We start from the raw sequence: 12149 nt of genomic DNA on the forward strand, positions 1-12149 counted from the left end.
CAAAGGAAAAGATAAGTGCTCAATTTAGTGCCTATGCCAGACCAACAGGTGATCTACTTTCTGGAAAACAAGCTAGGTGGGATGACCTGTAGTTACCAATAAATTATTGCTGGTGCTTTTGTGAAAAGTTTGGAAGCTTATCCTAGCACCTGCTTTTTATTATGCTGCTCTCTGAATGTTTGACACATGGCCTGACTTACACAAGCACAATGTTTTCTTTTTTTAAAGCAAACAAGCAAGCAAGCCTGTTTTGTTCTATACAAGAAACAAAATATGCATCAATACAGTAAAAAAGGGAATGCAAAGTGCATCCAGCCTTTACCCCCTGGCAGCCACCTTTCGAAAAAGATTTGATTCTTACACAAAGAGGAGTTTGGAGGATTCTTCAACTCTAAGTTGGTTTGTCAGGCCTGTGAATCCCACCAAACCTCACCAGAGCTGGGCCATGTTTATAGCAGCCCTTCCTTCACTCATACAGATGTCCTCAGCAAAAAGCTGCTGCATTAAAAAGTAGGATACAGAATTTTTGGCACCTAGGAGAGCTGTGTCCCTCTGTCCTGCTGCTGGGGTGAAGCAGCCACTGAGGAGAATGAGGACGTGGAATTTGGAGTGAACGTCTCCTCTAGTCAGCATGGGAAGGGGCAGCAAAATCTGCCACTCAGAACCAGTTTTTCCACAAGATCTTTGGCTCCTTGGAAGCATTCCATTTAGGAGAAGTGAAGCCAGAAAGGGCTTTGTCCAGAAGAGTGAGATGCTGTTGCTTTTCTCCCCACATACCATCAGCAGCTAGATATGCTGAATTTGCTGTGTGCAAGGCCACAGTGCAACAATAATTGTTTTCCTCATTACATAACAAGTTAGAAGTTTTAAAAAGGGGGAATGGATGCTTGGATAGTGGGTATAGCACAAGGTCTTGGGTCTAGCTTTTTCAAGTAGAAGAAAATAAACATTTGCTCCCATAAAAAAGCAAGGTTTTAAATCTACGTGCTGTACATATAACTCCTTTGAATCAGTGGATATGTAAATTGTATCAGCCTATGAATTTCCAGTTTGGGGGGGCTGTCTATTAAGCTGATTTAGCTAATAATTCTAAATGATTTTTCGCATCAATGGTTTGGGGTTTTCCACAAGGTATTTCTATTTGATTTTGTGTTGTTTCCTTGAGTATTAATAAAAATTGATTTAGGCAATAAACTTGGTGGTGGCAACCCAATAAATAAGAGAGGCCTTGTGAAGTGGTATTGAAATAGGAGACTTATTGTAAATTGCCTGAGCAACAACTTTCCCCTTCAGGTGCCAAACCATCAACAAGTAGCACTAATTTATGTGCAGTAACCATACTGCTGTAAGGTAAGGACAGGCTGTTTTTTCTTGCAAAAAATCCAATAAGATCTTGTCCCTTCTAAGAAACTGCTTTGGCACAAGTCTGTCATTCAACTGCTTGTCAGCTGTTTCTGAATTTATGTTAGACAAGTGGGTTCTGGGAAACTGAGGTGCTACACTTTTCCTCCCCTTCTGTTTTAGAGAAAGGGATGGTGAAAGGGGGAAAGTGCACCATGACAGGGTATGGACAAAAGAGCTGCAGTACCAAAAAATTGTGTTAAAATGACATAGTACTGTGCACTTCCATTGATCTGGAGGTCCTGAATTCCTCAAAATCACACCAAAAATTAAAAAAAAAATAATTAAATATAAGTAAACAATTAGACAGTGATGTTTTCACCTGAAATGCTGACTCTTACCAGAGAATCTGTTTCATGAAATACTGCATTAAAGTGTTGGCTTAGTCCAAATAAGAGGTCTTTGATGTGAAGGTCAAAGCAGAAGGATTGCACATATTGCAAAGAGTCTGGTATGAGTACAGGACTGGCTTACAGAAGAGTGGATAGGTCCAAGCAAGAGATAAATTTCATTGGGCCATCCTGCTTTCTCATTCTCAGATGGTGTGTAATTATCTAGTCAAGAAGAATTCTGGTGAGGATTTCTAGTGAGATTATCAGTGACATTTAGCAAATATTTACAGCTGGTTTTGAAGACAAGAAAGGACAAAGAGGCTTTTTTATTTTTTTTTTTTAAGTGAGGGATTTAAGCCACTGTTTTTTATTCCAAATGGCAACTCTTTGGAAATTGTTCATGCCTGATGTGTGGAGTTTGCCTTTCTTCAGCATTTTTATGCTTCGTAATTATTTTCTCTCATGGAAAATGATTGATTATTTTTAAGACTAAGTCAAAAGGGTGTTTTTCCTGTTTGTCCTGGATTCTGCTGGGACAGAGTTAATTTTCTCCCTGGTAGCTGGTGCAATGCTGTGTTTGGGATTTAGTATGAGAATAACATTGATGACACACTGATGTTTTGGTGGTTGCTCAGCAGTGCTTACCCCAAGCCAAGGGCTTTTCACTTTCCCATGCTCTGCCAGTGAGTAGCTGTACAAGAAGTTGGGAGGGAACACATCCAGGACAGCTGACCTGAACTATCCATAGGGATATTCCACACTGTTATACACCATGCTCAGTGTATAAACTGAGAGCAGTTGGCCAGCAGTTTCTACCTCACTGTTGGGGTCAAGCTGTCTTGGATTGGTCAGCAGGTGGTGAGCATCTATATTGTGCATCCCTTCTTTTTCTTGAGCTTTATTTTTTTCTTTTACCTGTCTCCTATTTATTATTATTATTATTTATTATTGTTAAATTATAAATTATTATTATTATTATTACTTCTTCAATTACCAAACAATCCTTGTCTCAACCCACTTGTTTTATCTTATTTTTGTTTTCATCCACCAGAGTGGAGGAAGACAAGCAAGTGGATGTGTGGTATTTAGTTGTTGGTTATGATCAAACCATGACACTGCTGAAACTCTGACAGTAGGAATAATGCCTAGTTTTCTACTGATCCTAGATGTGACAAAGTTGAAAGTTAGAGTTGCTCTTTGAGGGAGCTGGTCTATTGCATCAAAAGTCCTGCAGGTTCTTTGAAAATACCTGCCAAAATTCCTTCAAAAAGTATTTGCATGGTTGGTGCATCAGTGATTTGCACCCATGAATGAGATCACTGGTTCTGACACTAGTTAAACCATTAAAAATAGCCCTGTTACCAGGAGAGATATGTTTTTTCTATTCAAGAGCAGTTTAAAGTATTTAATGTTTACTTTAAAATTATTAAGACCACTCTCTTAATGCTCTGTGACATATCCATGAAGTGCTGCCCAGCCTTTTGGGGGGCTAGTCCTGTTCAGGATGGCTTACCAGGTGTCAGGTTTCCATGATGCAAAATAGAAAATATTAATTTTGAGGTAGGGTTATAGGTCTGGCAGAAAGTTTGCTGTTTGCAAATGCTGTTTGCATCACGACTATGTAAAAATGTGGCTCCTAAGAGGATGTCATCCCTTTGGATGAAGGAGTGCAGAGCACAAACTGTGCCTAGCTCTGGACATCAGCTGGACATCTTAGAGCAGCCTCAGTGCTGGAAAGAGTGAGAGAGGAGAAGCTGCTCTGGAGGGAGTGGGAGGTTAGGAGCTGTTTGCAGCCCTACACTGTCTGAGCAGAGGAGGAAGAGCTTACCCCAGTGGCAGACATAATTTCCAGCCATGTCAACTGAGCTCTGACTACAGAGACTGGGAATCCATGATCTGAGGCTTACACTGCCTTAATGTAGCAAGCCTAGTGGAAAGTCTACAGCCATGGATGTAGACCACAGCCTGTGGTGCTGGATGTTAGAGAATATTTAGAGCCATAAATATTTCATTTGAGTCAGAATCCACAATAGAGTAGCCTGGACAAGGGAGAATTTTTAAAATTAAAAGAGAAGACATAAGGTAAAGATGAAAAGAAAAAAAAAAGTATTTTAAAAAATTTAGGTAAAGGGAAAGAGTGGATCTGTGTAATGATGAAAGCACAAAGGACTTCAGAGCTCCGTGGGCTTGGCTTGAGAGGCAGAGGGAACAGCAGGGTTTAAGAATGTTGTAGCCTAGCAAAGGCTTTAGATCCATTTTTACTTGGGAGAGACTTTTTTGTTTTCTGGCATGGAAGAGAGGAAGTGAGTTATTACACAAGTTTAGCAACACTGACTTGGTGGGACTTGTAATGGCTTGTGGGGAAGGGCAGCAGGGAGAGAGTGAGAAAGCTCTGCAATTAGGAGTGCCCTGTATGTGAAGATTCTTGTGTAGTGGTGACCCTGCCCCATTTTCAGCTGCACCTCTCATATCAAATAAAGCAGAGTTAAAACATGAAGCATCCAGTAATAAAGACTTTTTTGTTCTCCTAATCTTGATCCTGGAAGTGGCAGTGAGCACTGGAAAACTGGCAAGGAAGAACCACTCTGGTTTTGGGTTGTTTCTCAATGTATTGCCTAGTGCCTAGAGAGTTGAATGCAGCTTAGAGTAAAATAATTATTTTGAAAAAAAATTAGACTTGGTGTAGTTCTACATCTCTTTGAGGCTGTGTGTTTTGTGGTGGCTGGTCACAAATCAGATTCTTAACATCTGATAAGGAATGTCTTCCCACATGGTTTTTACCTGTAGAAGATACTGGTTTCTGATAGTGAGGGGAGAACAGGCACATGTGCTTAGGATATGCAGTGCCTAACTGTGCCAGTCTGAATGTAGCAGTGTGTCACACTGAGAAGGGATGGTGGGGGACAGCCTGTGCTCTTGGTGCTGAATTTCCAGAGGATTTACCTTTAGTAAGGAGAGGATGAATTGTGAAGCTGAATTCCACATCTTTTACCTGAATGGAGAACATGTAATTAATCTTTTCTTGGTGACCCATCCTCTCCATCTGCAGTCTTGTATGTGCAGGGCAGTATCTTCCTTTATAGTAAGAAAATGTTACCCAATTGTACTTACGGGAAAAGAGTGAGAAACATGCAGACCCTGTGAAGAAATTAGTTAAAGCCTTGCCATTTGGTAAATTAGAGAAGCAAAATCCTGCCTATCTCCTTCTGGACAGCCCCAGGTACTGGTTACCCTTTCCCCCTGCTTTTCCCTCCTCGCTCCCAGTACAGGACTGACAGGGGGAAGATTTCAGCCTCCTCTTAAACTGGTCATGCCTTTAATACTTCTTTATAGTAATTGCATCAGTGAAAATCCTACCAGCCCTAGTGTTTAAGTTCAGGGTGTGAGGAGAAGTATTTGCCTAGTCAGCAATATCACTAGACAAGAGAGATTTTGAGGATGTCAGTTTGCATAAAGTATTTTCTGGGAGAAAATTAGGAAAGGTTCTGTTTAGTGAAGGTCACCAAGCTCCTCCCAGCCATTTCAAAAGGAACTTTTTGAGTCCCTCCCCCCAAGCCCTTTTATAACTGTTTTCCTTCACTTCTTAAAGAGTATTTCTAAACTTTTTTGTACTCTTGAATGGAAGCCAAAATTATTGTTTTGTTAAAACAGAATGATTTAGGCACTGTGCTATTCCCCAGGATTCCATTTGAAAGCAGCTTTGATGGGATTTTTCTATTTGGTGGGAGAGTTAAGTGTCAGCATTCCACACTGAGCTCACACTGCTCCCTAATGAGTGTCTACAAGAGGGCTGTGTCTCACTGTGGTTATCCTTCCTTGCCAAAACCAGATGCTTCTTCTACAGGGGGAAAAAAAAGACAGCACTGTTTCCAAATGTTCGCTGTTTGCTTTCTTGAAAACAAGTCCAACTTGCTAAGTGGCCTTTGGGGTAAATATTGACACAGTTAAGATCCTTGCGGTTTTCATTCTACACTGTGCATGTCTTAAACAATATTGCAATTTAATGACTAATTTCTATGATATAATGTAGACATTGGAGCAGTTGTTAGTTTTTATTTGTTTACCTGTGACAACGCAGACACAGACTTATATTTCAAAGTACTGAATGAGCTCAGGGTACATTTTAGTTTTGTTATAATAATATAACTGAGGTTTGTTATAATAATATAACTTTCATTTACTAATATCTCAGTCTTTTCTTGCGAATTCCTGCATAGATTTCAGGGCATCCAGTTGCACTGTGTTTAAAAAAAGCCAAAACCAACCATTAGACTGACCTCATCCTTTCTGAGCCTTGTCTCTTTAGGGTTACAGGCTTTGATCTCATTGGGCAAAGTAAATGCTTGCTGTTAAATAATTAAAGGGTTTGGTTTTTTTTTTAACCGGTGGAGAACACTAAAATTTAGGCTCCTTTCTGGCACATTTTCCTCCTCTATATCCTGGCCTTCCCTCAAGCACTTTAACAGTTCTGCATATTTTCAGTCTTTGGGATTTTGTTACTTTTACATTAATACATCTCTTTACTAATTCTCTAATTGAAAATGTTCCCAGCATCAAGGAATGCTGCAAAAAGCAGACACTGAGCTGTGCTGTCATGCTGTCTTATGTCTTCAGGAGTTGGTGTGTATGACTGCAAATACATCCTTTTCATCACTTTTGGGTCTCCTAGCAAGCACTTCAATTGTCCATCTTCAGGAGAGGATGGGAAAATATTTGGGCTGCTTAGCAGCACAAATCTTATCTTTGCTGTGAAGCTCAGTGATTTAGGAGATCTGAGTGCTATGTTTAGGAAGATAAATGGAAGCTTAGCAGTTTCTCTCTTCTGCCTCCCCACCAATATTTGTCTCCACTTAAAGGTGTGAGCCAAACTGAATCTGTGAGGGCGCGCAGAAGAATTTCGTCAGCAGTATTTGGATCAAAACTATGTGGGAGAGTTTGGCAGAGTAGTAGATGTATGAAATTATTCCTCTGCTGTAATGCTTTCTTGATTAGGATTTCTATCCTATAACAAGAACAAAAACCAAAAAAATAAAAAGACATATACTTTAAAAATGCCAGAACCTTTAAAAAACACCCAAATGCATTTTTAAAGGTATGCAATTAAAAGGCATGAAGCTTCTCTCCTAAAGAGAAAAATCTGTGTTAAACTTAGCTGAAGTTTGGCAGTCTTCAAGGAAGCAGGGTACACATTAAAATATAAAATATTTTCTGTTATTCCACTCTTGGGTTATGATGCGCTGGTTAATCATAAATTACTTGTAGTTTCACTGGGTCTTTTTCTTTATTTGCATTCCTTAACACCAAGATAGATGTTTAAGTGAGAAATTCACTCTAGAAAAAAATGTGCTGTTTAGCAGCAAAGGCAAGCAATATCCTGTTTCAAGTGGTCACAGTTCCTGGAGACTTTGATTTCAGTTTGACTCTTGGGCATTTGGGATGCTGAACAATGGAGCTTCAGGTCACTTCTGCAAACATGACCTATGTTTTTAGTTCTTGTTGGTTAGATTGTAAAAGCAGTCTGAAAGGTTTTGTAGTTGACATTAATTAAATCTTAGGCTGGGAATTAGGCGTTGGGAGCTTTGCTCCTAAATTGCCACTGACTGGCTTTTACAGTCAGGTGTTATCTACCCCTTTTTGGTCTTGTTTTATTTTCCAGGCTTAGCTAATGGCACTATAGGAACTTCTGAGTTCCCTGTATTTACGTACACTGCTTGGTCCTTAGGACAGCGTGCTCCATTTTCAGCAGCTCCTCTGGATTGTACAGTAATGTAATGGTCCTGATGAAAGCAATGGTTGGCTTGTGTAGCTCTTGGACGTGCTTCCTTTTTGCAAGACAACTCCTCCAGCATGCATGTTTCATGCTTTCTTTCAATCACCTCTTTCAATATGATTTTAAAGGAGGTTACCTGACCTGCAGTCATGTTCCTCGGAGTGCGTGCAGGTAGTGAAGACATGCCGCTGTAAGATAATGCTTATTTTTGAAATAATAATGTTGGAGTTCATCAACCAAGGCTATTTTAGCTTTGGAATAAGTTGATGTATTCATTCTAATTATTATAGCCAAGTATAAATTCTGGGTGAAAAGTCTCTTTGTCAAAGATACATTTGGGATTGCCTGTCGCAGAAAGTAAAAAAGCAAAACTGAGAAGTATACATTGCAATTATTCTTCATTAAATATTTCATTTTTAATACTGAAATAGCTTGTGGGTTTTCTTGCATTTAACACTACAAACGTATTTTAAAGTGGCATGTAACAACAACCATAGCTTAATCTCATTTTTTTTCAATTGACTATAAAAACAAAATATGTCTGATGGTTTAGTCAATATATGTGTGGGGTGTGTTCAGGGTTATTTAGTTGTGTTTCACAGGAAAATCAAAATAAATTCTTTGCTCATCTATTTTTGTTTTTCTTATCTGATTAGTCAGATGACCTTGCTGTCTGAGTTTAAAAGACTACCACTGAAAATAGAATAAAAAAGGAAGGAAAGAGTAGAAGATAAGGAAGAAAGTGTTGTTTGCTACTAGTTGCATTTTGCAAATGTGTATATATAAGGGGCCTTTTAGCATAGTTATTTAATTATGATCTTCAGGGAGTTTGTCCCCTGTATGTTAAGAAAGCACACTGACTGTGCTTGTCATACAGCTGAGCATCCATGTTGTGACATGTATTTAAAACGTGTTCAAATATACAGAGCATACAAAAATCTGATCTTAATACATTGTTGTTTCTTTAAGAAAGTTACCACATCCATCTGCCATTGCAAACCAGACTGTTGTCCAAGGACTGAGGGAGCAGGAGGGAAGGAGAGGAGACATGGAAGAGGAAAGTCATATCAGTACCAAAAATGAGGAACATGGGCACTGCAAAAAGAACCAGTAACGATGTTGACATTGAGTAAACATTGAAAAAAATATTTCCCCCAAGTTAAAATAAGTTAAAAGTTTCAGAATTGTTTGGTGAAGAATTCAGTAAGAATCCAGTAAGAATTTGTGAAAATATATGGATAGATTAATTGTTTTGTTATGAAATCTTGGAAAACTGAAGATATTGCAAAAGTGTCTGAAAAAAGATGCTTCTATACTAATCCAAAATGTTTGGATAGCTTCTGCCTTTAAAATACAAAGTAGGTAAGAGACAGCCCTTCTTGGTCTCACAGGTGTAATGAAGCAAGGCTTTTGGCTGTTCTACCTTGTAAATCAGAGCACTTCCCCATTTACAAGTGTATAAATATCCCTTATGTTGTAGCTAACTGATGCTTTCCTCCCCTTCATGTTTAAATAATGTGTATCATGGGTACCTAGTTCTGCCTTTGGGAAGCTTCTTAATAATTTCTTTGCTCTGAAACAGAGTTCACACTTCAGTTCCCTTGCTTCCATCCCAGCTTGGCTCCCATGGCATGCCCTTGCCTATATTTTTTCCATCATACTGGTCCAGGTTATGCTGCTCAAACTTGACAGTATTTTATCAAACACACTGTCCTGCTGACTCAAAAAGATTTGATTTGCTGTGGTGGCCCTTGGGCTTTGAAGAATAATATTGTTATTTCTTTCCATACCTAGCTTGGCTGTTTTTAAAAAGGAGGCAAAGAAAACTGATCTAGTAGCATGGCAGGTTCTCCACATATCTGGGGAGTAAAACAAAGGCACCACTTCCTCAGGAGCATTTTTCCCCTCAATTTTTTTCTGTCTTCGCTGTTTTCCCAGTAGCCTGCTCTACTTTTTTCAATGGGTCTTTAGTGTTCAGCTTCCCCTTCCCTCCCATGAGTTTTATCTTTCTTATTTAAGGACTGACTTCCAAATCCCAGAACTTCCTAACAGCTTAGTTGTCAGTAACAAAAATTATATTCCTTTAAAAAAATATTGATGGCAACCAGAAAGAAAAGTTTCATTTTGTGGCTGTTTTCAAGTAATTCCTTAATAATTTCTTTCTTTCTGACATTGACTTAGTGACTTTTGAACTGGCAGAACGTGGTGATGTTTTTAAAAATACATAAATCATCTAGACAAAGCAGCAATGTCAGGCAGTCCACACTGGGTTAAGAGGTGTGGAAATTCCTTTAAAGCCAGTATGAAGTGCTGTGCAGTTCAGAGTACAAATGGAAAGAGAAGGTGAATTGAAAGGAAACTTGGAGTGGGGATACACACCACTCTAAAGCCAGAAACTCAGTGCTTTATTTCTGTTTCTTCACTGTGTTATAAATGCTTCAGGAGGAGAAAATGACTGGAAGGATTCCTGCCCCCATAAACAGCAGTGCTGCAGCCCCAGAGGGGTCCTCAGGGTATCTGTTCTCTGCTTTTCTACAGGCACAGAGCACTTTACAGATGCTTTTACAGCAGCACTCACGTGAGGCTGCTAATGCTGGTTTGCCTTAGGTGAAGTGGGAGTCTGTACCTAGCCAGATAATGCATGTGGTGTAGAGGCAGCACCACAGATGGAATTGGACCTTTCCTGTGTTTCTCAAGAGCAATATCCCACTCCTGTTTCCCCACCAAATGACTCTCAGTCTGTGGTCTGCAGGCCTGGAATTAGAAAGGTGTGATCCCTGGCACACATGGAGCTCTGCTGCAGGGTGGACAATTATTCTGCTGTGTCTCCTACACGGAATGTCTGCCAAGTCCTCTGCATTCAGTGACTTTCTGACTGAGCTGGCCACATTTCAGATGCCAATAGGAAATGAAGTTATGTTTCTTGGTCAGTATAAGAGCTCAAGGACCTGGTTTCAGTCTCATTTTATAGCTGAATTCCTCAAAACAGCCATCCTAGATGAGACAGGAGGCAAAATGGGGAGAAAGATGGAAGAAGGCTTCAAGTAAGAAGCAAAAACTTGATGACACATATTAGATATGTGCCTTCTCCTCCCTCCCCTTATACTCAATAACATAAGGAGCTGCTTACAGCCAAAAAGAACAGTAATCCCTAATTCACTTTATAAATCTGGCCCTTCTATATTCAGAAATAACACCCAAGTAAGGCTTTATAAGGAATGTGTTCCACCAGTTTTTAATAAAATCTGAGACCATAAATGTGCAACCCATAACAAAATTTTTTGTCAGCTCTCACTGCTAACAAATCAGCAGGTAGAAATGTAGCTCAGTGGTTCCATCGCTGATCCTCTCTCTAGCTGGAAGAATTTTGCTCATTTATAAGTGTGTGGACAAACTCCAAATTCCCTTAGGAAGAATGAAATGTAATAGTAGGAAAGGTTTCTTGCTCACAGCCTAAGGCACCTCAGACAGTGGCTTTTCCTATGTACTTGGGCTGTGTACAGCTAAACTCCTCCAGGTTGTCTGAGAGTCCTTTCTTTTTTCCCATACACTAATAATGTCCAGCAAAGCCTTTCATCCCTCTTTCTGAAGTTTCTCACTTAATTCACTTGTGCCTTTTCATGTCCTTCCTCTTGGCTGTCCTGAAGCTGAACCATGGTTGTTACCCTTGCCAATTGCAGTGAGGCTTCCTGGAAGCTGAATAATATTTATATGGTTTCTACTTAACTGTGTACTTTTTAGATATGCTCAACTGAATTAGAAGCCAGTCATATTAAAAAATAAAAGTCATTTATGAAACTGGAAATTAGAGCCTTTTAAAATGTTAAATCAAATCCCTATTCAGAAAGGGATGGAGTAAATATAATTTCATAACCAAAACCCAAAGGTCAAATTTTTTCCACCATTTTTTTAAGGCTATTCTCCTGCTTCTTTACAAGAGAGATGATATTTCTTTTCCACAAGAGAGAGTGTTTGTCTGTGGCAGCATTCAAGGATTTTAATGATCTAAACATTAGACAACATGATATGTGATAGGACCTATTATTTCCCTTGGGTTGTCTTACAGAATTTTTGCTTCATTCTTTGCACATTTAATCTTCTATTCATTTTGGCTGAGAATATACCTTGCAGATGTGTTTAAGTCAGTATTTGTGTCTGCTCTAGAAAGCACAGGAAAATACCAGAACTTACTTGGTGAACTTGAGTTGTTATTGCTAGGGTGAATTTCTGATGTCTCCTTTTGGTCCCTGAAACAGATGAAACTTTTGGATGCTGGTGGTTGATTTCTCCAGAGATGTCAGTGCAGTGTTCCAAGGGTGCCAGGATAGAGAGTCACCTGAAGGATGGTGTCTCCCTCTGAGAAGCTTTGAGATGGTGCAGTATCGTGTGGTGCCACAGAAAAGTTGTATCTGGATGGCAGAGGAATTTGCTTCCAAGTTATCCACTGTAGGAAAGTAAAAAGGTAAAAGACTTTAGAAAGTGCAAAAAGGCCTCAGAAAGTAGACACAAAGCTAAGAAAGGCTGGGAAATTTCTAAACCTTCTCATGGGAAGCTAAGGAGTTAAAAACCAAGTGAATACATTTATATTTATCATAAGGAACAAGAAAGAACAAGAATTATTGATAGTTCAAGATGTGAGAAATTCT

General features: G+C 39.3%; 1 long non-coding RNA gene across 9 annotated transcripts in view; it reads left to right on the forward strand.

The window, feature by feature from the left end:
* Nucleotides 1–12149, forward strand: part of LOC135298838 (uncharacterized) — a 195045-nt gene that overhangs the window by 6900 nt on the left and 175996 nt on the right. For 2 of the 9 annotated variants that reach the window (XR_010360907.1, XR_010360908.1), the window contains one exon: nt 11760–11965. The exons of the other annotated variants lie outside the window; for them this stretch is intronic. This is a non-coding gene — a long non-coding RNA (uncharacterized LOC135298838). The remainder of the gene's footprint in view (nt 1–11759; nt 11966–12149) is intronic. 9 annotated transcript variants of the gene reach the window in all.

The sequence above is a fragment of the Passer domesticus genome, chromosome 4 (genome assembly GCF_036417665.1).
Source record: "Passer domesticus isolate bPasDom1 chromosome 4, bPasDom1.hap1, whole genome shotgun sequence".
Classification (NCBI taxonomy): domain Eukaryota; kingdom Metazoa; phylum Chordata; class Aves; order Passeriformes; family Passeridae; genus Passer; species Passer domesticus.